Below are 25,260 nucleotides of genomic sequence, written 5' to 3' on the forward strand. Positions count from 1 at the left end.
GTATGTAACTTATTGAAGTCCATATAGGTAGACGAAACAGTTTCTAAATGCATTGCCTACTTTATAATGTGTTTCACTAGAAGATAATGACGCAGAGACGTATGCCAAAAAGAGTTAAATTTTTATAGGAATAGAGTTTTACAGTATTGCCTGCTTGATAACATTTATGGCTGTATGGGGGCAAAGATTTGTATGAGGAAATAAACTCAGAATAGGAACATGGGAATGAATTAAATATCTAAAAATCTATGCGTCGAAACTTTTTGCAAGGTTCAGATGTAGTTTAATGAGTCCCTGCTGTTGTTAAATGCATATAAGAAAATCTCCTTGTCACTGTGGCACAACAACACATGAAATGTAAAGTCAAATAGGGTAGCTTTCTACCTCTTTTTACCATTTTTTGAAAATACTGAACGCAAAATAAATTACGCATCACAACAGACATTCTGACGTTTTAGGTCTATTACTGAGTGCTTGGAAAACTGAAAATGAATGCTATGTCCTATTAGAGTAAAATTTCAATTTTAACGCTGGTACAAAGCTGTCATTCAATGTAACCTTAGATCAGACTTAAAAAAAAAAAAAAAAAAAGAATTTTTCCTATATCTAATGCTCTGGGTAAATTTAGATCTTACCAGAAGGATATCAGGTATTAATAAGAAGTAAAAACAAACAGTGTTAATTCAGTACTGTAGGTTTACTTTGAAATACCAAGGTATTTGTGTCGACCTGGCATTGCTGAACTTAAATCATTGTCGGCAGACGCTCTCTTCACAGCCAACGCAACTGAAGGATAATCACAAGCCTAAGAGAATGTAGGAAGTTGGAAAGACGACTGAAATGCTAACTAGAAATCACAGAGGTAATAATATTGTTGCTTTTAGTATAAAACAACGCAAACAGGTGGAGCAGCAAGTTGGTTTAGCAGAAGACATCTGAAATAAAAGTGGTCAATGGTGCAAAAATACCCTGACTGATAAAAGGTTACCCTGATTGTACATACACGTGTTAATCAGTCTTCGGTTACCTACGATTCTGTTACGTAAAGTCTTTGGCGAAAATGTCTTCTTTGCTACATAACAAAAACATTGTGTGGCTGATGTGCAGAGAGAAGCATAAGCAAGAATGAGATTTTCACTCTGCAGCGGAGTGTGAGCTGATATGAAACTTCCTGACAGATTAAAACTGTGCGCCCGACCGAGACTCGAACTCGGGACCTTTGCCTTTCGCGGGCAAGTGCTCTACCAACTGAGCTACCGAAGCACGACTAACGCCCGGTACTCACAGCTTTACTTCTGCCAGTATCTCGTTTCCTACCTTCCAAACTTTACAAAAGCTCTCCTGCGAACCTTGCAGAACTAGCCCTCCTGAAAGAAAGGATACTGGGGAGACATGGCTTAGCCAAAGCCTGGTGGAGGTTTCCAGAATGAGATTTTCACTCTGCAGCGGAGTGTGCGCTGATATGAAACTTCCTGGCAGATTAAAGGTCCCGAGTTCGAGTCTCGGTCGGGCACACAGTTTTAATCTGCCAGGAAGTTTCAAGCATAAGCAAATTTCAAAGGCAGAATGCAGCACACGTACTGCTCATTTCCGACTGTAAGTACCTTTAATATCTTTAGACCATCTGCCATGTCATTTCTATAAGTTCAATAGTTAATTCACTTTATTATTAACAGTACAAGTCACAACCTAATCTCTCGCCCACCTAAAGTGCTGCTGTACGAAATTGTCAAGGCTACCACTAATGAGAATCACGCAAAAGAAACCTTCCAATCTGATGATCATGATCAACCACTGAAACGCGTAGTGGATGAAATAAACTCTCCGTGACTGACGCTGAAATACATATTTCCTTCATACGAGGAAAGTCATGAAGTTTTGTCACTTCGGAAAAATGGAGTTTTTTTTGTTTGCAGGCGCCTGCCTGCAGCTCTGGTAAACCACGGTACCATAACGCGCTGATAGAGGAGACAAAACAAAATGGTGGAACTCACTGATAAATTGATTCGTTGTTGTAAAATAAGACATTATTTCTATTTTTGACTCAATTACTTTCTTACAACATAATTATAACTGGTTTCAAAGTCCATCATCAGATGCTATGGGTGGTATTTGAGGAACAAGTTTCCATTATCTACACTCCTGGAAATGGAAAAAAGAACACATTGACACCGGTGTGTCAGACCCGCCATACTTGCTCCGGACACTGCGATAGGGCTGTACAAGCAATGATCACACGCACGGCACAGCGGACACACCAGGAACCGCGGTGTTGGCCGTCGAATGGCGCTAGCTGCGCAACATTTGTGCATCGCCGCCGTCAGTGTCAGCCAGTTTGCCGTGGCATACGGAGCTCCATCGCAGTCTTTAACACTGGTAGCATGCCGCGACAGCGTGGACGTGAACCGTATGTGCAGTTGACGGACTTTGAGCGAGGGCGTATAGTGGGCATGCGGGAGGCCGGGTGGACGTACCGCCGAACTGCTCAACACGTGGGGCGTGAGGTCTCCACAGTACATCGATGTTGTCGCCAGTGGTCGGCGGAAAGTGCACATGTCCGTCGACCTGGGACCGGACCGCAGCGACGCACGGATGCACGCCAAGACCCTAGGATCCTACGCAGTGCCGTAGGGGACCGCACCGCCACTTCCCAGCAAATTAGGGACACTGTTGCTCCTGGGGTATCGGCGAGGACCATTCGCAACCGTCTCCATGAAGCTGGGCTACGGTCCCGCACACCGTTAGGCCGTCTTCCGCTCACGCCCCAACATCGTGCAGCCCGCCTCCAGTGGTGTCGCGACAGGCGTGAATGGAGGGACGAATGGAGACGTGTCGTCTTCAGCGATGAGAGTCGCTTCTGCCTTGGTGCCAATGATGGTCGTATGCGTGTTTGGCGCCGTGCAGGTGAGCGCCACAATCAGGACTGCATACGACCGAGGCACACAGGGCCAACACCCGGCATCATGGTGTGGGGAGCGATCTCCTACACTGGCCGTACACCTCTGGTGATCGTCGAGGGGACACTGAATAGTGCACGGTACATCCAAACCGTCATCGAACCCATCGTTCTACCATTCCTAGACCGGCAAGGGAACTTGCTGTTCCAACAGGACAATGCACGTCCGCATGTATCCCGTGCCACCCAACGTGCTCTAGAAGGTGTAAGTCAACTACCCTGGCCAGGAAGATCTCCGGATCTGTCCCCCATAGAGCATGTTTGGGACTGGATGAAGCGTCGTCTCACGCGATCTGCACGTCCAGCACGAACGCTGGTCCAACTGAGGCGCCAGGTGGAAATGGCATGGCAAGCCGTTCCACAGGACTACATCCAGCATCTCTACGATCGTCTCCATGGGAGAATAGCAGCCTGCATTGCTGCGAAAGGTGGATATACACTGTAGAAGTGCCGACATTGTGCATGCTCTGTTGCCTGTGTCTACGTGCCTGTGGTTCTGTCAGTGTGATCATGTGATGTATCTGACCCTAGTAATGTGTCAATAAGGTTTCCCCTTCCTGGGACAATGGATTCACGGTGTTCTTATTTCAATTTCCAGGAGTGTATATTAGGCATATTTGATTCTGATAGAAATTCAGTAACACGCTTTACTGAATGTAGACATTGTTCAGTCCGACTTTACGTTACTCCTTGTTTGCAAAACTGCAAGAAGAAACATAGAATTATCTGATTCCGTGTTTTTATAAGGCTGCAGCAAGTTATTGGAGAGTCTAAATGCTGGAAATAGGCCTGACAATTTTCTTCAGAGAAGGTGTATGAAATGCTATGTGCGAGAAAACACGGCATGTTATTTTTTCTGATCAACAGTATTTCCAGTCTTCAGTAACTAGAACTGTTTCAATTTCGTTGCCCCGTCAGACAATTATAAAAATTATGTATTTACATTTTCGTAAGCCTGCGGTCATTCCAGGAGGGGTATAAACGCCCTTAAAGAAATATGGCATAATAGATGAAGAAGAAATAAAAATTGGTCTCGCTGAAAATAATAATAGGATAGAATTACATGATAATCTCATTTCTAAGGCAGAAGAATTACACGTGATGTAGAGGCTGATGTTTTCAGGGCATATGTTACAACAGGTGTCTAGAACCATTTATCGAATGACACAACTATTAGAAAGTGTATCACAGACAAGATACGCAACAGAAGTAGAGCCAGTTTTGAAACTTCCAGGTATTTAAAAATTATTTGATGACAAGAAAAACTTAGTTTGTACGATCTATTATCAACATGTGTGTGTCAAGAAGCGGATACAAATAATCTAAGAGGATCTTAGTGAAACATTCAAATTTGGGGAGGGAGGCAGCGGAAGGGGCCAGGAGGGGAGGGGGGAGGGAAGAAATATGTTCGGCCTGCGAGAGACCCAGAGGGCTAAAGGCTAACATAGATAATTGCAAACTGCTGGAACGTTTACAAGGACAAGATGAAGTTTAATTATCACTCGACATAGAACGCGTTGTTTCGAACGTCTGGGGTCAATGCCTCATGATATAATTTTAAAATAATTAATTAGGGAATTCGTATTCCATAGTAGCAAGTGTTTGACACTTTGCACTTCCCTTTTTACTTTACTTTTATGTAATCCTCGTAATATCACAAACAACACGTCATTGTAAGATGGTGAACCATCTAATTATTAAGCAGGGGCCGTTGTCTGACATGGCCAAATACCAACAGCAACATTGTTCGGAGACAAATGATCAAATAATTCGCACATCTTCTGCATGAAATAAATGCAAGATACATTAAAAATGATCATCCTATAATTTCAGGGTCACTAATTGCTGTGAGCAACGACAAATCGATGACTGAATGCAGTACATGCTCGGTCCTTACGTCTCTTCTGCCGACATCCGTGGATCCTGTCTGTAACAAGTTATGCAACAGCAAAAACTAGTGTAATTATACACACTGGTAGTAGATTTAAAATAATCTCAAAAGTTATAAACAGATACTACATTCAATTACTTCAAACCAGCAAAAACCATAATTTCAACACAACTTACGCAGCTTCTCTGCTCGCTGCGATAGACTACCAGAGAAACAGAAAAAGCAGTGAATGAGGTCGCGCTCTTACACAAAAAGAAAACAAAATTTTTTCCTGCTCTGTTCTGTTTCAGCAACAGGTCATTTCAGTGTCGCTAATCATCGAAACATTTTCACTACCGTGTGACAGAATACAATAGTTACTATTATTACATTTCACTGAACAACTAGACTTTGTGTGGGAGTTTTTTCTTCGTTATACAGGAACTATTAAAAGAACACGTGAACACAGGAGACTGGCTCTTTACAAATATATTTGAAAAATACATTCTTCCTACAATAAGTAATCCTCCATGTTGCAAAAGCTGAGCTGTGCGGTATGGCCGCCAGGTTTGAGGCGCCACGTCAAGGATTGCGTGACCACTCCCGCCAGAGGTTCGAGTCCTCCCTCGGGCACGGGTGTGTGTGTTGTTCTTAGCGTAAATTAGTTTAAAGTGGTGTGTTTGGTGCCTAAGGAATTCACACACATTTGAACATTTTACAAAAGCTGATTGCGAAGGATGATATGTCGAAGGTTAATGAATTTATCAAATGTCTGTGTTGTCTGAAAAGATCATCAGTATGTAACAGTATTAACGCCATAAGCAGCACACAGGATGTTACTCTTAAACTGTTAATCGACTAACTGCTGGCCACTATTGGATTTCCATCACAGGACATTATCAAGTGATAATGGTTTGTGATCAAAATAGCAGTAATAGTGGGAAATAAAACAGAATAACAGACTGAGGCAAACACGATAAGCATCTGTGAGGGTGTCGAAAGTGATTGTACGATATTAACCATAAGTATCTGATTGCCATTGTCCCATGTTTCTCTGTACTGCTGAAAGCCTGACAAACAGAGTGAAAGCACCTCATCAGATAATAACAATCCAGACGAAGCTTCCCAAGGACCACTGCAACTGTGGGAGCGACCTTTCGCTTGTTTGACTTAAGGGGCCAGCGATGGCGCACAAAGAAAGGATGTCCCTGAGCTCTGCTAAAGACCAGAAACTGTACGAACCAATGGAACGCGTTAATCGATTCTGGGTGAGAAATAAACGAACTCAGAATTCCTCTGAAGCGCTTTCAGAATAATTTTTTTTATCCAAATGTGTTTTTCACTGTTTTAAAATATAGGGCTTACCCAGGAGCAGATACAGACTCAGATCACAATGTAGTAATGATGAAGAATAGTTTGAAGTTCAAGACACTAGTTAGGAATGATCATTGCACAAAGAAACGGGATACGGAAGTACTAAGGAGTGAAGAGATAGGCTTGAGGTTCTCTAAAGCTATAGATACAGCAATAAGGAATAGCTCAGTAGGCAGTACAGTTGAAGAGGAATGGACATCTCTAAACAGGGCAATCACAGAAGTTGCAAGGAAAAACATAGGTAGAAGGTAGGTAACTGCGAAGAAACTATGGGTAACAGAAAAAATACTTCAGTTGATCGACGAAAGAAGGAAGTACAAAAATGTAAAGGGAATTTTAGGTACACAGAAATGCAAGTCACTTAGAAGCGGAATAAACAGGAAGTAAAGGGAAGCTAAGACGAAATGGCTCCATGAAAAATGTGAACAAATCGAAAAAGAAATGACTGTCGGAAGGGCTCATTCAGCACACAGAAATGTCAAAACAGTAAAAGCAAGGTGGCATCATTTAAAGTGTAATGTAAATTCCACTGTTAAATGCAGAGAAGGGGTCGAATATGTGGAAAGAGTACTCTTAAGTCCCTATGAAGAGGAAGACTTTTGTGATAACCCGACAGAAGGAAAAACGGGGGTCGACAGGGAACAGACAGGGGATCCAATATTAGAATCAAAATTTAAAAGAGCTTTGGACGACTTAAGATCAAATAAGACAGAAGGGATAGCTGACATTCCATCGGTATTTCTAAAATGAGAACGGGAAGTGGCAACAAAACAGCTATTCACGTTGGTGTGTAGAAGATTCCAAGAGCCAAGAAATGCGAGAATTTCAGCACAGGCAGCTTAATAGCTCCTGCATCCACGTTGCCTACAAGAATAATATTCAGAAGAACGGAAAAGAAAACTTAGGAGACCATCAGTTTGATTTTAGGAAAGGTAAAGGCACCAGAGAGGCAGTTCTGACGCGGTGGTTAATAATGGAAGCAAGACTGAAGAGAAATGAAGACCGCGCATAGGATTTGTCGACGTGTAAAAAGCGTTCGACAGTATAAAATGATGTAAAATGTTCGAGATTCTAAGAAAAATAGGATTAAGCTATAGGGAAAGACGAGTAATACGCAACATGTACAAGAACCAAGAGGAAACAATGAGAGTGGAAGACCAAGAACGAAGTGGTGGCATTAAAAAGGGTGTAAAGCAGGCAAGTAGTCTTTCGCCCCTGCCGTTCAATCTGTACATGAATGAAGCAACGGCGGATATAAAAGAAAGCTTCAAGAGTTGATTTAAAATTCAAGGTCAAATGATATCCATAGTATTCGCCGATGACAAAACTATCCTCAATAAAAGAACAATTATAGAATCTTTTAAATGGAATGTACAGTCTAATGAATAGAGAGTATGAATTGACAGTAAATCGAAGAAAGACGAAAATAATGAGACAGCAGAAATAAGAACAGTGAGAAACTCAATATCATGTTTCGTAATCAGGAAATAGACGAAGTTAAGAAATTCTGCCGCCTATGCAGCAAAATAGCCCATGACGGGAGGAGCAAGGGGGACATAAAAAGCAGATTAGCGTTGGCAGAAAGGGTATGCCTAGCCAAGATTAATCTACTAATATCAAATATAAGCCCTAATTTGAGGAAGAAATTTCTGAGAATATGCGTTTGGAGAACAGCTTTGTATAGTAGTGAAACAGTTGTGGAACATGGGCTGGGAAAACCGAACAGAAGAGAATCAGACCGTTGAGATGTATTGCTATAGAAGAATGTTGAAAATTTGGTGGACTCATAAGATAAGAAATGAGGAGATTTTCCGCAGAATCGGCGAAGAAGGAATATATGGAAAATTCTGGCGAGGAGTGAGATGATAGTAGGACATCTTTTAAGACATGAGGAATAACTTCTATGGTATTAGAGGGAGATGTAGAGGGTAGAAACAGTAGAGGAAGACAGAGAGCGGACTAAATCCAGCAAACAATTGAGAACGTACGTGGCAGGTGCTACTTTCAGAGGAAGAGGATGAAAGAAATTCGTGGAGGGCCGCGTCAAACCAGTGAAATGAATGAGGGCTCCCATAGTTGCTTGAAAGGAGCATAAATAAAATTCGCCATATAATTGGATATTGGAAGCGTAGGGGAGTTGAGCAGTTCTTTATTTACCATAATTTAAGAGAAAATTTTACCGGCCTTCATTGGCGAATCAGGGAGGAGCGTCTTTTGTGCTGTGGTGTCCGGTGACGCTTGGTATCCACCACTACGGTGTTTGCCTTCCGCAGGATTGTTCACGTCTTGCGCGAGGTGGGGCAGCCTCCGAGCACGTATTGTCCTTGACGAGTACTGCTGGCATGCGAGATGATGTGGGGCAGTGGTTCGTCTGCCTTTGGCAGTGCTGAGGCGCGCACGCCTTCTTTGCGTCTCCATTGTTGTGTTGCCTGCGAGCGAGCGCGCATTGTTTACTTCCGAGTAGCGGCTTGCCTCCGAGTCCGACCATCACGGCGTTTTCCTACCGCAAGCCACAATTAGATTACCTTTTCCTTTGGATCATGGCCGACCGAAGGCGTATGAAGTAGAACGCTTTGTACGGAATGAAATTCTTCTCTAGCCGCAATATGTTCTCGGAAATCATTCTTTGATTCTCCATACTACTATGTACACTGCTGGCCATTAAAATTGCTACACCACGAAGGTGACGTTCTACAGACGCGAAATTTAACCGACAGGAAGAAGATGCTGTGATATGCAAATGATTAGCTTTTCAGAGCATTCACACAAGGTTGGCGCCGGTGGTAACACCTACAACGTGCTGACATGAGGAAAGTTTCCAACCGATTTCTCACACACATACAGCAGTTGACCGGCGTTGCCTGGTGAAACGTTGTTGTGATGCCTCGTGTGAGGAGCAGAAATGCGTTCCATCACGTTTCCGATTTTGATAAAGGTCGGATTGTAGCCTATCGCGATTGTGGTTTATCGTATCGCGACATTGGTGCTCGCGTTGGTCGAGATCCAATGATTTTTAGCAGAATATGGACTCGGTTGGTGCAGGAGGGTAATACGGAACGCCGTGCTGGATCCCAACGGCCTCGTATCACTAGCAGTACAGATGACAGGCATCTTATCCGAATGGCTGTAACGGATCGTGCAGCCACGTCTCGATCGCTGAGTCAATAGATGCAGACGTTTGCAAGACAACAACCATTTGCATGAACAGTTCGACGACGCTTGCAGGAGCATGGACTATCAGCTCGCAGACCATGGCTGCGGTTACCCATGACGCTGCATCACAGACTGGAGCGCCTGCGATAGCCTACTCAACAGAGAACCTGGGTTCACGAATGGCATAAGGTCGTTTTTTCGGAATCCAGGTTCTGTTTACAGCATCACGATGGACGCATCCGTGTTTGGCGATATCGCGGTGAACGCACATTGGAAGCGTGTGTTCGTCATCGCCATACTGGCGTATCACCCGGTGCGATGGTATTGGGTGCCATTGGTTACACGTCTCGGTCACATCATGTTCGCATTGACGGCACTTTGAACAGTGGACGTTACATATCAGATGTGTTACGACCCGTGGCTCTACCCTTCATTCGATCCCTGCGAAACCCTACATTTCAGCAGGATAATGCGCGACCGCATGTTGGAGGTCCTGTACGGGCCTTTCTGGATACACAAAATTTTCGACTGCTGCCCTGGCCAGCACATTCTCCACATCTCTCACCAACTGAAAACGTCTGGTCAATGGTGGCCGAGAAACTGGGTCGTCACAATACACCAGTCACTACTCTTGATGAACTGTGGTATCGTGTTGAAGGTGCATGGGTAGTTGTACCTGTACACGCCATCCAAGCTCTGTTTGACTCAATGCCCAATGCCACCGGTGCCAACCTTGGGTGAATGTTCTGAAAAGCTAATCATTTGCATATCATAGCATCTTCTTCCTGTCGGTTAAATATCGCGTCTGCAGCACATCATCTTCGTGGTGTAGCAATTTTAATGGCCAGTAGTGTACTATGGTGCCGTATTCGCCAGAGTCCCAGGCGATGGCGAATCGTTCTGCGGCACTGCTCGCATCCTTCTCTCGCCGTCACATTGAAGGAGCTATCGTTAGAGCACGCACACACGACAGGTTACTCCGGGAGCGTCCATCTATGATCATGTGACGGTGGAACTGCGCCACCGTGGAGGACTTTGATTAATGTTCTTATGACCGATGATGGGCGGTGTTTTGGTACCCAACGGGATTTAGGGTATGCCCTCTATGCACGTTATGTAATGCTTTACCCTGAACAATGTCACTACCTTGCTAGTAAGTTCAGCGGTTTCTACGAACAGGTCACCTGGCCCTGACGGCCTCCCATTGTAGTTTTACCGGACATTTCGTTCCCTCCTGGCGACAGTATGGACAGAAATTTGTAAGGACCTTATGTCACCTCTCGTACCGATCCCAGACGGCTTCCTCAACGGTTTTCTCATTCCCATCTACAAGCCGTGGGGTATCTCACGGATTACCGACCCCTGAGGTTACTCAACAGCGACACAAAGATATTTACCTATCTGCCGGCTGCGCGGTTTAAACGGACGGGTCGGCACGTGGTTTCCCCTGGTTAAGCTTCTTTGGTAGATGCCAATAACATCGGCACTGCCCTCTGTTGTAATCGGGACATAATCGCTCTTGCTAAAGCTCGTCGTCGTATGCCCGGACTTTTAACAGATCTTGACTTTAGCCAGGCGTTCTATTGTGTCGATCACGACTACTTGAAAAGGGCGCTCCGCAATATGGGATACCCTGATGCTACCGTCGGCGTCGTAATGAATCGCCTTCGTGTAGCTACGTCTCTTGTACTCTACAACGGCCGTCTCGCTCCTCTCATCTCTATCCGTCGTCAAGGCTGCCCGCTGTCTACAATGTTGTACGCTTTCGCCCTGGAACCGTAGCTACGCGGCCTCCGTCAACGCCTCTCTGCGATATCTCCAGGTAGCCATGTATTCACCTGCACTGCTTATGCAGGCTATCCCGTCATCATTCTTCGCAGCAGTGCTGAGGTTAGGGAGTCTGGCGTGGCTTAACGCCTATGGCGAAGCTCCTGGTAGCTTGGCTTAACGTCTGCAAATCGACCGCAATGGCTATAGCGGGGGGCTTCCTGCGGATAGCACTGCTCCTTTGCGTGTAGCTGATACCATCCGATGCTTACGATTCGATTTCGCAAGTGATGTGCGTCACACGATTGATTTCAATTGCCGACGCCTACCTTCCCAACTACGGGCTAGCCTCCTTCGGCAGCACAGGTTACCGAATGCGGTTGAAGGAACGCATTCCACTTTGACTGGTGTACCGTTTGGCGATCGGTATGCGCTCCGTATCTTGACACTGACGTCCAGTCTGCATGCTATATTACTGTCAACGGAAAACAAGTATGCCAGTCACGCCTTCAGCGATTCACGTCGCAGACACCCGTTGTGGCTTACTAGCAACTAAACCTCCTCGAATTGTGTAAGCTTCGCACATTCATTTCGGGATTCATGCACGGCAGATTTATGATGTAACATTATGTGTCTCTCTAGCTTTTTAAGACGTGTATTGACGTTCGTCCTGTCTCTCCAGTATAAAATATATTGTGTTATCATGGTTTACCTCATAAATTCGCAGCGTGTACATGTTTCGATGGTGTCTTTTATTGACCCCATGAGGTGTCTATTTCGTTGATATTCTGATGGAGTTGTTGAATAATCACTCATCGAAGAATTACCCCACGCTTTCGGCGACTCGTACGTGCAGTGGAAGATCGGTGCATTGTTGTTCCATCTCCTGGAGTCTCTTATTCTTATTCTTAGCGGATGCGATTCTTTGGTGTATTCGTTAGTTCGGAGGCTGGAACGCAGCATCTGCAGCTCACGTTGTCTACAACGCAGATTCCCTAAGCTCTTCTAGGGTCTGTAAAACTGTCTTCTTCTTCTTCTGCTGTTGATGTTGTTGGTGGTGGTGGGCCACAACATGCAGATACCTATATATGTTGATAGGTGTCCTGTAGGAAGTGCGCCCAGTTTACACTCTGCCGACCTGTGCATTTTCACTTCATGAAGAAATCAGCTACTGTTCCATTATGCTTCTGGCAACAAGTCACTGGAAACAGTAACAGCCATGAAATATCTAAAGAGGAACCACTCTCAACTATCTGAAGTGTAACGACTACATATAACAAATTGTAGAATCATCAATTGCCACCGAGCGAGGTGGCGCAGTGGTTAGCACACTGGACTCGCATTCGCGAGGACGACGGTTCAATCCCGTCTCCAACCATCCTGATTTAGGTTTTCCGTGATTTCCCTAAATCGTTTCAGGCAAATGCCGGGATGGTTCCTTTGAAGGGGCACGGCCGATTTCCTTCTCAGTCCTTCCCTAACCCGAACTTGCGCTCCGTCTCTAATGACCTCGTCGTCGACGGGACGTTAAACACTAGCCACCAACAACACCACCATCAAATGCCGGGCTGACAGTCATTGGAGAATGTTAATTAAATGTCGTTAATCCAAGAAGAAAATGCCTAACCAATTATTTGTTTTGTATCTACAGAGAGCGTGACAACGCCGCGAAACCGTCAGTGTCGGCACAAATGTAAGCTTCACTGATCAGCCAGAACATTATGACCACCGACCTACTACCGATATAAACCCGTCCAGGCGATCGCAGCGTCACCTGGCGAGAAACGACTGGTATTCAGCCACACGCACGGTGCATGTAGCAACGGTAAGCGTTTTGTCGGTGTGTAGAATGGGGAGGCGCGCAATCGATCTGTGTTGGCCCGGAGGCTCGGCACGAACATTTCGGAAACTGCAAGACATTTCGGATGTTCGAGGAGTGCTGTGCTGATTGACTTCAACACACAGTCTGGAACCGCGCGATCACTACGGTCGCAGGTTCGAATCCTGCCTCGGGCATGGATGTGTGTGATGTCCTTCGGTTAGTTAGGTTTAAGTAGTTCTAAGGTCTAGGGGACTGATGACCTCCCATAGTGCTCAGAGCCATTTGAACCATTTTTTTGACTTCAACACGTGGCGAAGCCAAGGTGAAAGCACGTACAGACGTCTCGGGGTTGGAGAGCCACCCGTCAGAACAGAAGTCGGACGTCGTAGGCTGGGCAGGCTCTTAAAACAGGACTGGCGGCGAAATGTGGCGGAACTAATATCAGTCTTTAATGCTGGGGGCAGAGTGCAAATGTCTCTGACGATCCATGCATGTGGTAATGTCAACAACGCGAAATCGGCAACCACTTTTGAAGTGGGCACAAGACCATTGGCACAAGACACTGGCGCAGTAGGAGAGCGTTGCACGGTATGATAAATCCCGATACATTTTTCATTATGCTGATGGGAGGGCGCGAATGCGTCATCTTCAAGGGAGACAGCTCCTTGACATGCTTGAGCCCCTGGTTCGCGATGTACTCTCCCCGGTTCTCGGCTGACGCTACAGATCAGACTTTATTTAATAATTGTAATACAAAGTAATATCACCAGTTAGAGTTACTTTGCAAAAACAGATATAATGTCTCATGGGATAACAGCAATCAGTGATTTTATAATGTTACTTATAATCCGTCTTGACTGCAAATTTCTTTTTTTTATTCATATGACCGGTTTCGGTTCATTCAGAACCATCTTCAGATCTGATATTTCAGTTACAGTTGATGTGACGCAGCATGTGAAATTTGATGGATTTGGACGGGTTACTCCTGTAACTGAAATATCAGATCTGAAGATGGTTCTGAAGGACCGAAACCGATCATATGAATTTAAAAAAATTTGCAATCAAGACGGATTCTTGTTGTTGTTGTGGTTTTCAGTCCTGAGACTGGTTTGATGCAGCTCTCCATGCTACTCTATCCTGTGCAAGCTTCATCATCTGCTTAGTGTAGTCATGTCTTTGTCTCCCTCTACAATTTTTACCCTCTACGCTGCCCTCCAATACTAAACTGGTGATCCCTTGATGCCTCAGAACATGTCCTACCAACCGATCCCTTCTTCTGGTCAAGTTGTGCCACAAACTTCTCTTCTCCCTAATCCTATTCAATACTTCCTCATTAGTTATGTGATCTACCCATCTAATCTTCAGCATTCTTCTGTCGCACCAAATTTCGAAAGCTTCTATTCTTTTCTTGTCCAAACTATTTATCGTCCATGTTTGACTTTCGTACATGGCTACACCCCATACAAATACTTTCAGAAATGACTTCCTGACATTTAAATCTATACTCGATGTTGACAAATTTCTCTTCTTCAGAAACGCTTTCCTTGTCATTGCCAGTCTACATTTTATATCCTCTCTACTTCGACCATCATCAGTTATTTTGCTCCCCAAATAGCAAAACTCCTTTACTACTTTAAGTGTCTCATTTCCTAATCTAATTCCCTCAGCATCACCCGACTTATCTCGACTACATTCCATTATTTTCGTTTTGCTTTTGTTGATGTTCATCTTATATCCTCCTTTCAAGACACTATCCATTCCGTTCAACTGCTGTTCCAAGTCCTTTGCTGTCTCTGACAGAATTACAGTGTCATCGGCGAGCCTCAACATTTTTATTTCTTCTCCATGGATTTTAATACCTACTTCGAATTTTTCTTTTGTTTCCTTTACTGCAAGACGGATTATAAGTAACATTATAGTTAGAGTTACATTCTCAGAAAGTACACCAAGTCCTTTCACCCATACATGTATTTTTTCAAGATTACTGACTTTACGACAAGAGCGGGTATACAATGTAAAAGGCATATTACTATACACAAAATTAGGTCTACTCGAAGTCTTCGGGTCGATCCCACAGTGCCATGTCTTGTAGGCGATGACATCTCGGTCGGCGAATGATTCTAATCCAGGAAGCGATGCATTCTCACAGCGGACAATTGCGAGTGTAAACCACCCACTGCCAGCTGCTCCACTTGCAACATCAAGTGAAAAATGAACTCGACATCCACGAAAAAAATAGGTCCATTCAATATGACACTTTGGCACCTGAACGACGAGACGGAGACAAGCTGGTGGCGGCTCCATTACACTCTGAGGGACATTCACGTAGGCCTCCATGAGTCCAGTGGAGCTCGTGGAAGGCACCATGGCGCGAGGGAGTGCCGTACACTGGTTGCAGAACACGTACATCCCTTCACTACGATCACGTTTCCCGACTTCAGTAGTATTTTTCAACAAGACAAAGCGCCATGCCACAAGACCAGGAGAGTGATGAGGTGGTCTGGGATCTGGGATGATGTGCTTGAACATGGCGTCAGAGCTTATCGCCCCTTTCCTGGAGTTTGCTAGAATTGGGTTAGTCGTGTGAGCAGATGTGGTGCCAACTCCCTCCAGCGACCCACCAATGCGTCATTGCTTCCATGTCACGACGTGTCGCTTCTGTTATCCGTGCCAAAGGCGGACATACCGGGTGTTACGTAGGTGGAAATAATGTTCCTGCTGATCATTGTATACTAGGCTACAATGGCTCCACAAGAAAGCCGAGGAGCTGAACCGGGGGAGATGGAACGAAACACGACGCGCGAGCCAGTCTACGGGGGAGCAGACAGTCCGAACATCGCGTGGCTCATAGATAAACATGAGGATCAGTGATTCTGTCCGTATAATGTTCCGCGCGCCTAGTCCGTGACAGCTTGCTGAACTACTTTGCTGTGAGACCCTTCTGGTTCCTTATAAAAGTCAGCTGGCGGGGATACTAAAACTTGTAAGACCGATTTGTAAGCATTGATCATCAGTTTGGGATAGAAGAGAGAGAGATGGTCGCACGAAGAGAACTACGTTTCGTCATGGGTTTCTTCAGACAAGTATTTAGTTGAAGACAGGTTTTTAAGGAGAAACTTAAGAATCCTAGAGGTAGATGATGCAAGAGAAGAGTTGTTGCATCGAGGTGATGTTTTCTGTTGAAATTACTGGGGCGTATATTACAAAAAAGGTCCGGTGACGTATTACTTGCCGGCTAGGTTGGCCGAGCGGTTCTAGGCGGCGCTACTGTCTAGAACCGCGCGACCGCTACGGTCTCGGGCACGGATGTGTGTGATGTCCTTAGGTTAGTTAGGTTTAAGTAGTTCTAAGTTCTAGGGGACTGATGACGTTAGCAGCTAAGTACCATAGTGCTCCGAGCCATTTGAACGATTTTGAACGTATTACTTCCTGCCGCATATTGTGTTCAGTCCGAAGACTGGTCTGGTGCAGTTTTCCACGGTATACTCCTCTAAATTTGCATTTATAGTGTGCAAATCACCATGGCGTGTATGGCAGAGGGTACGTCAAATTGTGGTAGTTCTAGGTCTCGCCGTTTCATTAAAGTATGAAGGATGGGAAAAATGATTATTTGAATGCCTCTATGCGTGGTGTAATTAATGTAATCTTGTCCTCTGGATCCTTATGTGAGCGTTGGAAGCAGTATATTCCTGGAGTTGTCGTTTAAAGTTAGTTCTTGAAACTTTGTTACTAGACTTTCTCGGGATACTTTACGCATATATTAAAGAGTCTGATAGGGATTTGCGATGGATAATAGAAGTCAACGGGAGATTCAGTATAGAATGTGATAGGAATTCCAGCGTAAGTCTCTTCATCTCTGAACAACTAGTGCAACCTCCACCATTTAAACCTGCTAACAGTATTCAAAACTTACTCTCCCTCTACAATTTTTACCGCCCTGTCTCCCCCTACCTTCAGTTACTAAACCAACTATTCCCTCATGACTCAAAATGTATCCAATCAGCCAACCTCTTGTTTCAGTCAGTTCGTACCGCAAATTTCATTTTTCGTCAGTAAGATTCTTTGTCTCCTCTTATTTGTTGGATCAGCCGCGTAAGTCTCGCGACATGGGTTGTTGTTGTTGTTGTTGTTGTGGTCTTCAGACCTGAGACTGGTTTGATGCAGCTCTCCATGCTACCCTATCCCGTGCAAGCTTCTTCAACTCCCAGTACTTACTGCAACCTACATCCTTCTTAATCTGCTTAGTGTATTCATCTCTTGGTCTCCCTCTACGATTTTTACCCTCCACGCTGCCCTCCAATGCTAATTTTGTGATCTCTTGATGCCTCCGAACACGTCCTACCAACCGATCCCTTCTTCTAGTCAAGTTGTGCCACAAACTCCTCTTCTCCTCCATTCTATTCAATACTTCATCATTAGTTATGTGATCTACCCATCTAATCTTCAGAATTCTTCTGTAGCACCATATTTAAAAGCTTCTATTCCCTTCTTGTCCAAACTATTTATTGTCCACGTTTCACTTCCATACATGGCTACACTCCATACAAATACTTTGAGAAACGACTTCCTCACACTAAAATCTATACTCGATGTTAACAAATTTCTCTTCTTCAGAAACGCTTTCCTTGCCATTGCCAGTCTACATTTCATATCCTCTCCACTTCGACCATCATCAGTTATTTTGCTACCCAAACAGCAAAACTCATTTACTACTTGAAGCGTCTCATTTCCTAATCTAATTCCCGCAGCATCACCCGAGATAACTCGACTACATTCCGTTCAACTGCTCTTCCAGATCCTTTGCTGTTTCTGACAGAATTACAATGTCACCGGCGAACCTGAACGCTTTTATTTCTTCTCCATGGATTTTAATTCCAACTTCGAATTTTTCTTTTGTTTCCTTTACTGCTTGCTCAATATACAACAGATTGAATAACATCGGGGATAGGTTACAACCCTGTCTCATTCCCTTCCGAACCACTACTTACCTTTCATGTTCCTAGACTCTTATAACTGCCATCTGGTTTCTGTACAAATTGTAAATAGCCTTTCGTTCCCTGTATTTTACCCTTGCCACCTTTTGAATTTGAAAGAGAGTATTCCAGTCAACATTGTCAAAAGCTTTCTCTAAGTCTACAAATGCTAGAAAGGTAGGTTTGCCTTTCCTTAATCTTTCTTCTAAGATAAGTCGTAAGGTCAGTATTGTCTCACGTTTTCCGATATTTCTACGGAATCCAAACTGCTCTTCCCCGAGGTCGGCTTCTACCAGTTTTTCCATTCGTCTGTAAAGAATTCGTGTTAGTATTTTGCAGCTGTGACTTATTAAACTGATAGTTCGGTAATTTTCACATCTGTTAACACCTGCTTTCTTTGGGATTGGAATTATTATATTCTTTTTGAAGTCTGAGGGTATTTCGCCTATCTCATACATCTTACTCACCAGACTGCAGAGAGTTTTCAGGGCTGGCTCTCCCAGTAGTTCTAATGGAATGCTGTCTACTCCCGGGGCCTTGTTTCGACTTAGGTCTTTCAGTGCTCTGTCAAACTCCTCACGCAGTATCATATCTCCTATTTCATCTTCATCTACATCCTCTTCCATTTCCATAATATTGTCCTCAAGAATACCGCCCTTGTATAGACCCTCTATATGCGACATGGGGATGAGGAGGAAAAGAAAAGAATTCATTCGTACGGAGGTTTACTTATCATTCTGACCATGCACCATTCGCGAATGGAACAGGGAAGCAGGAGAAGATACTGGTATCAGAAACACCCTCCGCCACACACTGTAACGTGACTTGCGGTGTATAGATGTAGAGAAATGGCAACACACAGTTACCTGTTTCCACCGTAAACTGCATGGTGCCCTGTTCCTCGACGTACTGGTGGGACTTGCGGAGTTGTGTGTCCCTACGCTGCCAGATGAGGAAGTGTCGTCAAAACGTTGCTTTCAGTTGAGCGAGTGTGCCGGCTGAACGGTGTGGACAGCTGGAATGCTGGCCGCCACGCGCCGCAGCCGCCCGCCCTTGGACGCCCCTGGCTGGACCCGGCTCGGCTCGGCTCGGCTCGTCTCGGCTCGGCTCGGCTGCTGCCGCTGGCTGCTGCTGCTGCTGCCACTGCGCGCCAGAGGTCGGGCCGGCTATCGGGTTTCCGCGCTACCGTCCCGTGCGCCGGTGTCGCTGTCGCGTCGCCGTCTCCGTCGCGCGCTATCGTGGCTGCATCTCAATCTGCTGCCCGCCCCTCTCTTAAACACGCGTTATCGTAAACAGCCTAAGTGATGGCCAGGAAGCCAGTGTTTCCTTATAAAGGGCGCCCCCGACGAGGCGGCAGGCGGAGCAGCCGAGGCGGCCGGGCACAGCAAGCTCGTATCTCGTCTCCACGCGGCTCTCCCTCACAACTCCGGCGCGAAAACCGAGTCCACGCCTTTGGCAGATTATACCCCGTTAGTATAGGAACAGCTGCCAATTGCTACGAAACACCCGACCAGGAAATGTAGAGCGCAGTACGTGTTAACTGCAACGAAGCCTGTCCACGAAATGCATTCGACAGTTCGTGCAGTACGGTGCTGGACGAATGTTGCTGTGGAACCGATTACTACGGCATTCCGTGTGGTACAGCAACATGTCTACAAGACATCATTTGAGTGCTTACGATAGTGGACGAATTCTTGCATGGTTCGAAGCCGGCCAGGGTGTCACTACTGTGCCCACAGTATAGCGTGTGTCCAAACAACGCCGCTGAAGGTAGAAATGCTATGCGAAAGCATGCCGGCGTTCATAGACGGACCACAACAACGTAATAGGATTGATAAGTAGCCCTAGTGGTGAAAAGGAACAGACATCTCACTTCTAGGCAGATCGCTGCAGACCTTGTAACTGCTATACGTACGCGAGTCTCTACCAGAACCATTTAGTGGCGGTTAAATGCGGCTGGCTTGTGTGCTCGTAAACCTGCATCCCACCTCAACCAGCCCATCGTCGAGAAAGAATTCGTTGGTGTAGGGAGCGTGCTGTTTAGGGTCAGCGACAGTGGTCCAGGGTGATTTCCGACGAATCTCGTTTCACTGTGCACTGTGATTCTTGGCACTAGTTAGTGGGAGAGACAGGGCAACATGTTATAAACTACAAAAGTTCACTGACAACATCGGTATGGCCTAGGTCATATTGTGTGGACAGGCATTATACAAAATAGCCGAACACTGCTGCATACCTTTGTGCAAGGTACCGTTACAGCACAGCGATATCTACATCTACATCTACATGGCTACTCTGCAAATCACATTTAAGTGCCTGGCAGAGGGTTCATCGAACTACCTTCACAATTCTCTATTATTCCAATCTTGTATAGTGCCCGGAAAGAATGAACACCTATATCTTTCCGTACGAGCTCTGACTTCCCTTCTTTTATCGTGCTGATCGTTCCTCCCTATTTAGGTCGGTGTCCAAAAAATATTTTCGCATTCGGAGAAGAAAATTGGTAATTGAATTTCGTGAGAAGATTCAGTCGCAACGAAAAACGCCTTTCTTTTTGTGATGCCCAGTCCTGTATCAATTCTGTGACACTCTCTCTCTTCGCGATAATACAAAACGTGCTGCCTTTACATTTTCTAACTGTCCTGCCAATGAAACGCAGTCTTTGGTCAGCGTTCCACACAACATTTTCTATGTGCTCCTTCCAATTTAAGTTGTTCGTAATTGTAATACCTAGGTATTTAGTTGAATTTATCGTGTAACCGAAGCTTGCGTTCCTTTTAGCACTCATGTGGACGACCACACCCTTTTCGTTATTTAGGGACACCTGCCACTTTTCGCACCATTCAGGTATCTTTTCTAAATCGTTTTGCAGCTTGTTTTTATCTTCTGATGATTTTATTAGTCGATAAACGACAGCGTCATCTGCAAACAATCGAAGACGGCTGCTCAGATTGTCTCTCAAATCGTTTATATAGATAAGGAACAGTAAAGGGCCTACAACACTACCTTGGGGAACGCCAAAAATCACTTCTGTTTTACTCGATGACTTTCCGTCAATTACTACGAACTGTGATCTCTCTGACAGGAAATCACAAATCCAGTCACATAACTGAGACGATATTCCATAAGCACGCAATTTCACTACGAGCTACTTGTGTGGTAGAGTGTCAAAAGCCTTCCAGAAATCCAGGAATACAGAAACTTCGTGTGAATAAAGAGCCAGTTGTGTTTCACAGGAACGATGTTTTATAAACCCATATTGACTGTGTGTCAATAGACCGTTTCCTTCGAGGTGATTCATAATGTCCGAACACAATATATGTTCCAAAATCCTGCTGCATATCGACGTTAACGATATGGGCCTGTAATTTAGTGGATTACTCCTACTACCTTTTGTGAATATTGGTGTGACCTGTGCAACTTTCCAGTCTTTGGGTACGGATCTTTCGTCGAGGGTTGTATGTGATTGTTAAGTATGGAGCTAATGCATCAGCATGCTCGGAAAGGAACCTAATCGGTATACCAGAAGACTTGCTTTTATTAATTGATTAAAGTGCTTCACTACTCCGAGGATATTTACTTCTACGTTACTCATGTTAGCAGCTGTTCTCGATTCGGATTCTGCAATGTTTACTTCGCCTTCTTTTGTGAAGGCATTTCGGAAGGCTGTATTTAGTAACCCTGCTTTGGCAGCACTGTCTTAGATAGTATCTCCATTGCTATCGCGCAGAGAAGGCATTGATTGTTTCTTGCCGCTTACATAGTTCACGTACGACCAGAATGTCTTTGGATTTTCTGCCAGTTTTCGAGACAAAGCTTCGTTGTGGAATCTGTTATAAGCATCTTTCATTGACGTCCGCACTAAATTTCGAGATTCTGTAAAAGATTGCTAATGTTGGGGATTTTGCATCTTTTAAATATGGCATGTTTATTTCGTTGTGTCTGCAACAGTGTTCTAACCCGTTTTGTGTACCAAGGAGGATCAGCTCCGTCTTTTGTTAATTTATTTGGTATAAATCTCTCAATTGCTGCCGATACTATTTATTTGAACCCAACCCACATCTGGTCTACACTTATATCATAATTTGGAGTGAGTGGAGATTGTCTCTCAGGAGGGCGTCAAGTGAGTTTTTATCTGCTTTTTCGAATAGGTATATTTTTCGCTTATTTTGGAGGATTTAGGGATTACAATCTTCAGTCTTGCTACGAGAACGCTGTGTTCACTAATCCATGTGTCGGCTTTGATGCTCGTTATTACCTCAGGATTATTTGTTGCTAAGAGGTCAAGTGTGTTTTCACAACCGTTTAATATTCGCGGGGGCTCATGAACTAACAGCTCGAAATAATTTTCAGAGAATGCGTTTAACACAATTTAGTATGATATTTTACGCGTACCTCCGGAATTAAAAATGTATTTTCACCAACATATCGAGGGTAAATTAAAGTCACCACCAACTTTTATCGTATGAGTCGGGTACGTGTTTGATTTCAAACTCAAGTTTTCTTTGAACGTTTCAGCAACTGTACCATCTGCAGGGATATTGTTCTCGATCATCTCCAACTGCTTAGACATGCAGTAGGTCCCGAATTTCTGTTTTTGGACGACAACGGCTGCCCTCACAGGACAGCTGAGGTGGTGCACCCACGATAAATTTCAGAAATGGAATGTATTTAATGGCCCGCATACTCCACGGAGCTAAACCCTCTAGTGCAGACATGGGATGCTCTTGGCAGACGCGTTTCTCAAAAAATATTCAAGTGTGTGTGCATTCCTAAGAGACCAAACTGCTAAGGTCATCGGTCCCTAGACTTACACACTACTTAAACTAACCTATGCTAAGAATACCACACACACCCAAGCCCGAGGGAGGACACGAACCTATGGCTGGAGGAGCAGTGCAATCCGTGACATGGCGCCTCAAACCACGCGGCCACTCCACGCGGCACTCGTTTCTCCTCCCCGAACTTTGCAAGAACTGAAAACCATCTTGACAGAGGAGTGGATCAATATCCCTCCCAAGGATACTTCAACTGTTTAGTACCCAACACGAGCAACAGTGCATTAGTGGCTGAGGAGGCCACATTCCTTACTTACAATCCGGTATCGACCTTTATGTTACGAGTTTCATCCGTGTCAAACATGAACGTTATTTGCATCTGTTTTCCTCTTTTCGCATGTCGTGAAGTCCATACACTTTTTCGTTATAAATTTACCACTCTACCTCTGTTACGTCGTCCATCGTTGCCTGTGATTATTCCTGTCCTACAAGTCGCTGTTCCGTAGCAATTGTCAACGAAAACACAGCACAAGAAATTGTCATGCCTAATATCGTGTTGGCGTTCAAAACAACTTCCAATCACCTCGGAATGGATAAATACGGGTCCAGTATGGCTTTCAAACGAATCATACTCCATTCTTCCTGTAAAATAGTGGAAGTTCACGTACAGATGTTTCCAGTGAAGGGCGATCATGCACCCTTCTCTCTGAAGTAGATCTCAAAGACTCTATAACACTGAGATCTGGTGAGAGTGGTGGCTAGTAGTCATGCGATAATTCAACATCGTGCTCACATAACCTGTCCTGAACGATGCGAGCTGCCTGGACGGTCGTCTTGGAGCAAACCATCACCATTGGGGAACAAACACTGTACCAAGTGATGAACCTGATCAGCCAAAAGAGTCACATAATCATTGACAGTGATGCGACTTTGCAGACTAATCATGGGGCCCATGGAATACCTACATATGGCAGTCCAAATCACCGCTGACCCCTCCATATTTTACTTTTGGGACATAACTCGTCTAGAAGTGCGAAACAGAGAGAAAACAAACTAATCCGACCAAACGACTTTCTTCCATTGCTCCGTAGTTCAGGATCTATGGCTTCGGTATTATGTTCTTCTGTTACGGGCATTGATATCATTGTTGAATGGTTGTGATATTCCAGCTAGGTCGGCAATTTCCTGCTTATGGAGTTCACTTCGTGATAATTTGGTGCCGACACGGTTCGCGACTCCGACATTCAGTTCTCTAGCGACTTTTGGAGCTGTCATCGATTTTCGTCACAGTGCTCTTCAGTGACCTCTGTCACGATATACATCTACGTCTACGTGATTCTGATTACTCTGCTATTCAGAGTAAAGTGCCTGGCAGAGGGTTCATTGAACCACCTTCAAGCTGTCTCTCCACCGTACCACTCTCAAGCGGCGCGCGGGAAAAACGAGCCCTGAGTTCTCTTATTTTATCGTGATGATCATTTCTCCCTATGTAGGTGGGTGCCAACAGAATGTTTTCGCAATCGGAGGAGAAAACTGGTGATGCAAATTTCATGAGAAGGTCCGTGGCAACGAAAAACGCCTTTGTTTTAATAATTGCCACTCCAATTCACGTATCATGTCTGTGACACTATCTCATCTATTTCGCGATACTACAAAACGAGCCGTCCTTCTTTGAACTTTTTCAGTGTCATCCGTCAGTCCCACGTGATACGGATCCCACACCGCATTGGAATACTCCAGAATACGGCGGACAAGTGTAGTCTAAGCAGTCTCTTTAGTAGATCTGTTGCACCTTCTAAGTGTTCTTCCAATGAATGGCAGTCTTTGATTTGCTCTACTCACAATATTTTCTACGTGATCGTACCAATTTAGGTTGTTTGTAATTGTAATCCCTAAGTATTTAGTTGAAAATACAACCTTCAGATTTATGTGACTTATCGTGTAACCGAAATTTAGTGGATTTCTTTCAGTACTCATGTGCATAACTTGACACTTTTCTTTATTCAAGGACGTTGCCACTTTTCGCCCGCACGGATATCTTACCTAAATCATTTTGCAATTAGTTTTGCTCATCTTATGAATTTCAAAATGGTAAATGACAGCATCATCTGCAAATAATCTAAGGGGCTACTCAGATTGTCTCCTATGTCGTTAATATAGATCGGGAACAATAGAGGGACTATAACACTTCCTTGGGGAACGCCGGATATTACTTCTGTTTTACTCGATGACTTTCCGTCTATTACTACGAACTTTGACCTTTCTGAGAGGGAATGACAAATCCAGTCGCACAACTGAGGCGATATTCCGTAGACACGCAGTTTTAGAAGAAGCTTGTGAGGAACGGTGTCGAAAGCCTTCTGAAAATCTAAAAATATGTAGTCAATTTGACATCCCCTGTCGACAGCACTCATTATTTCATGAGTATAAGGAGCTAGTTGTATTCCTCAAGAACGATATTTTTTGAAACCCGTGTAGACTGTGTTTCAACAAATCGTTTTCTTCGACGTACTAGATAACGTTCGAATACAGTTTATGTTGCAAAACCCTACTGAAAATCAACGTTA

The 25,260-nt window shown here is 44.6% G+C and overlaps 1 non-coding gene across 1 annotated transcript; it reads right to left on the minus strand.

The window, feature by feature from the left end:
• Positions 1 to 1,188: 1,188 nt before the first annotated feature.
• Trnas-cga (transfer RNA serine (anticodon CGA)) lies at positions 1,189 to 1,263 on the minus strand. Its single transcript has one exon. It is a non-coding gene; the product is annotated as a tRNA-Ser (tRNA).
• Between the last annotated feature and the right edge of the window lie 23,997 nt (positions 1,264 to 25,260).

Source organism: Schistocerca gregaria, chromosome 5, assembly GCF_023897955.1.
Source record: "Schistocerca gregaria isolate iqSchGreg1 chromosome 5, iqSchGreg1.2, whole genome shotgun sequence".
Taxonomy (NCBI): Eukaryota; Metazoa; Arthropoda; class Insecta; order Orthoptera; family Acrididae; genus Schistocerca; species Schistocerca gregaria.